Genomic DNA, 4,505 nt, shown 5'->3' on the forward strand with positions numbered 1-4,505 from the left:
CCAGCGGTTCCTTTATGGGAAAGAATAGGAGAATATTTATGAGCGTGCATGGAACTCTTAAGAGTGTTCTTGGTCAATCCTTGGCGAGATCCGAAAAACTGAAGGAATGGGATGAATGGTATTTTGACCGCCATTCTTCTTTCTTTCTTTCTTTCTTTCTTGCTTTTGGCAGAAACCGAAGGGCGAATATAATTATCGGCAGAGGAAAAACTGAGTAATTTTTTTCTTTTTCGAGGAAACGAAAGTTGGAAGTTGTGGAAATTTGATAGCGATGATCATTAAGTTTGAAAGGTACATACAGTTTGCCCATTTAAAGATAACGTCCAATTAAAGAGTTCTTCTTAGCTTTAACGGGCTAGGACGATAAAGGTTCCGTGATGCGCAATGTTTAGAACAATTGTCCTACGTGTACTGCATCACGGAAGAAGAAGAGAGTAGTTTATGCTCGATCGGAAAAAATTGATGGAAAAAAAGAAATTTCGTTGGAAATGCTTGCACGTCGGATCCAGGCCGACGTTTGGTTGCAATTAACACGTCCAACCAAAGAGAGTCGAGCAAGTACGAGGATCGAATTTGAGTAGGAAATCCACGGTAATCCCTCTCCAACGAAACTAGCGTAAGCTCTTCCCCGATAAAGTCAACCACCAGTCTCCTCGTTTCGTTATTTCCACGCCTAATCCGCTAAAACCGAGTGGAAATGGCGCTATGATCGTCGGGCAGACGCATCCACCCCGAGCGATCTTTTTTCCTCCTCCTTTTTTCCCCCTCCCTCCCTCCTTAAATGGCGAATCGTTCGAATTAGCATACGTAACGAGAGAAGAGGCGCGCGGGGGAATGGCGGAAAAATGGCCGGCCTCTTGCGGCGAAAAATCCGGACTCTCGAAGGCCGGTCGCGTGAACGCTTTTAACACTCGTACTGCTTTGGGGATATCGGGTACGTGGCGTGCATTCGGGCCAAATCTTGGGTGTAAAATTGTTATTCACGGTTCGGCTTCTCCGGTGTTTCGATCGGGTAATCTTGTGTGCCTGTGGAGAACGAGACCGGCCAATAAACGAGCCCTGTCCGCTCAAAACGATTCCAGAATCCGAAGAGTTCGTGTAATGGACTCGTCGATAAAAAAAAAAAGAGATATCGGCGTTGTTCTTGTGCAATGCAAGCGATCGACGCTGAGAATATATCAGTCGATCGAGAGAAATCGATGTCGATCGATTCTTTTTTTTGTTTTTAATTAACTTGATCCTCGAGCTGGATTAATTTCGATCAAATTGGAATTTCGAAAATCGTTTTTTCGAATATTTATACTCGTTGTTATGTCGCGAAATGGCTGGTTTTATTAATTTGTCAAACTGTTCAAGAATATTATTTTATCGATTGTCTTATCGTATCTGATAATGTATAAAGTATATTTAAATTTCACGTTATTCGTTAAAATAAATGAAAAAAATTTAATAAGCATTAAAAAAAATCATTAAAAGAAAGAATTTTTCTTGTGTGTAATCTGATATGGACGAACACATATCTCGTTTTAAAAATTTATTTTAATTACTTCGCTATCTCGTTATTTTATATAAAATCTATTTGGCACGATGAAAATCTCAAGAACAATTTTATATAGGTTAATATCGCAATATAGATAATTCTCCAAATTAACATCCATATAATTCCACTTTTTATTGCTTCTTCTCCCCTAAAAACTTCTCTTAATAGAGAATACGGTTACGAAGCTGAGTTAGCGTAACGAGATAAGCTCCACCAATGGCCCCGATTAACGTCTAATTAATATATCGGGTAAGCCGGCGCGGTATTTCGTGACAAAGCGTATACGGCTTTTTCTTTCTCAAAAGGGGATATCTGTTGCAGCCGTGTATGCATACTCACAACGGGTGGAAGCATAAATTGTGCAATATTACGGCAAGCAATGCATTTAAACGCGCAAAGTAAAGTTTCTAATTAAGGGCGCTCGAGGAAGAGGGCAAAGTACGAGAGATAAAGACGAAGAATCACGAAATATTACGAGCCGCGCCGAACGGATAACGAGCGTAACCGTCTCTGCGAATAAGCGCTTGCCTCTCCCCACTCCTCGCCTCCCGCTCTCTGTCTCGCCTCGTATCTTTCCTCCCTCCGTCTCTGTCGCGACCAGCCTCGAGTAGACTAATGAACCGTACACGACGCAATTACGTAGACGCTTCCACCGAGAATCTTTGCGCGTTCCCTTCGTGTTCTTCTTCGCTTCCTTTTACATTGGTTCCCTTGTTGGATTGTTGGCCGACAAAGATGAAAGACATACACCAATCGACAGGGCTCGTAAATTTAACCACGTCGCAACTAACGGACGTCGTTATCGGTATCGCGTTATCGCCGAGAGAGGTCTCAAGAGTCGCATTACTCTATGGATTACACGTCAAGAAGAAATGTAGAAAAATTAACGTTTTATGATTGTGAAACGTCGCCGTTCGATTCCGTTAAACTCAATTAAGAGTTAAGAGATTAATATATATATATATAAGTATTTCCGTATTATGTATATTTATTTATATGTTTTTATTCTCTGTACTCGTCGAATTCCGTTCGTATATCGTTCGAATATCGTTTGTTTTCCTTACAATATAAATATTTAAGTCGAGGAATAGAATCTTCTGTTATGGAACCTACCTCAATTCGATTCTTTCCCAAACGACTTGGCTCTCGGCCAACAACCAGTCGCCTTTTTCATCATCTTCAGAAGGAATCCTCTTACATGCAGTACGGTATCACGTTGTCGGTTCTCACTTTTTGCCAATGTTCGATCGTGATACACTCTTGTACTTGATCGAAAGTGCTTCTCTTCTCCCTATCCCTTTCAAGTTCCATTCGCTTTATCAGCACTCGAATTTGCATTCGTATGCTTGCTATGTTGACTCTTAGAGTTCTGGTTATTTTCATCGAGTCGTAAATAGATATATTCCTCGGGTTATTGCTCTGTCTGATCTCCCTTTATGGAGAGATTTTTTTTTTCTTTGTAATATTACTAACAGTTTGCAATTATTTTTTTACTTTTTATGTTTCTTTTTAGAATTTATTTTTAGAATTTATTTTCATATAAATATCTTTTTCATTATATTCGAAGTAATTATTTATTATTTTTATCTCAAATAAAAGTACTCGATACTTTTCAATCGATAAAAAGTTCGCGATAATAATAAAGTACGAAATTCATCGTTGATCCTATTGCGGTTGATATTTATGTAAATGATCGAGAAATTTTTGAGAAATAAAATATATTTACAAAATATTATAAACGTAAGTATTATCATAACACGTTATAAAACTTTATAATGATATTAAAAATCGATGTTATTCCTCTTTTTATTTTTTTGTATTTTTCATATTTGAAAATTATTCGAGATTAACAAGCATTTCCTTGTCAGTATATCTAAAGAGAATAAGATTCTATGAAAAAATTCCTCCTTCCTGTGTATAAATATTTAATATTCCAAAATGGCCATCTAACGTATGAAAGTATGGGTTATTCGAGGCAAGTTGAACGAAACAAGCAGTGAAAAACAACCCATCGAACTCCCAAAACCTGTTCTCGGTCCAGTCGATAACAAAGTTGCTTCGCCAAGAATCGATCGAACTTCCCCTTCCATAAGCTTTAACTATATTGTTGCACAGCAGATAGGAAGACTATACATAATACTTGTTTTTCACCATGAACCAGTTGAAATATGGTAATGTGATATGATAGTGAAATAAATTAATTGCAAATGCGTTAAGAGTTAATAAATTTATTTACATAAAACGAAACAGATATACAAAAATATCTTGCAGTTAAATAATACTTATACAAGTAACGTATAACCTATAAATAGTAAAGTTGATACTATTTAGTAGAAGATTAATCTAATTTCACTTACTTGATGATCTAGAATTAATAAAAAAGATATTTATATGTTTCGAACTTCGATAAGAATATTTTTGGTAATTTTAAAAATTTATACAGTGAATCTATATTACCAGTCAAAAATTTCGAATCGAAAAATATTTAACTTCAAAAATCAAATTAGAATTTGTTAACCTCAAAAAATTGTCTCGTAAAGAACTTATCGATATACTTAAAATTATTTTCAATAAAAAAAAATAATAATTTAATTCAAAAGTGATTTCAAATTTTTAGATGATATTATTTGATTTCATGATTGTCATCACTTGACCCATATCTGCTGACAGTCTCGTCCCGAGAGTCACTATTTTGCAATTGCTCATAAAACCAACAACTTGCATAATCGCTCGTTTTCTTGGATGAGTGTCGTTTCTATGATCCTACGTGGCTTCATTCATGTCAGGCTGTCATTTGACGAGAAATTTCGCACCAACATTGTGTCATGCTATATCTTGTTCTCTTCGCAGTGCGACGATGATTTATGTCGTAAGTATAATATGAACATTTTTTAGAAAACAGGAAAAGATAAATGATAAAGTGAACGTGTATTTACTCTTTAGATAATGAAGAAATAAAAAATTT

The sequence above is a fragment of the Apis dorsata genome, unplaced genomic scaffold (assembly GCF_000469605.1).
Source record: "Apis dorsata unplaced genomic scaffold, Apis dorsata 1.3 scaffold_85, whole genome shotgun sequence".
NCBI lineage: Eukaryota > Metazoa > Arthropoda > Insecta > Hymenoptera > Apidae > Apis > Apis dorsata.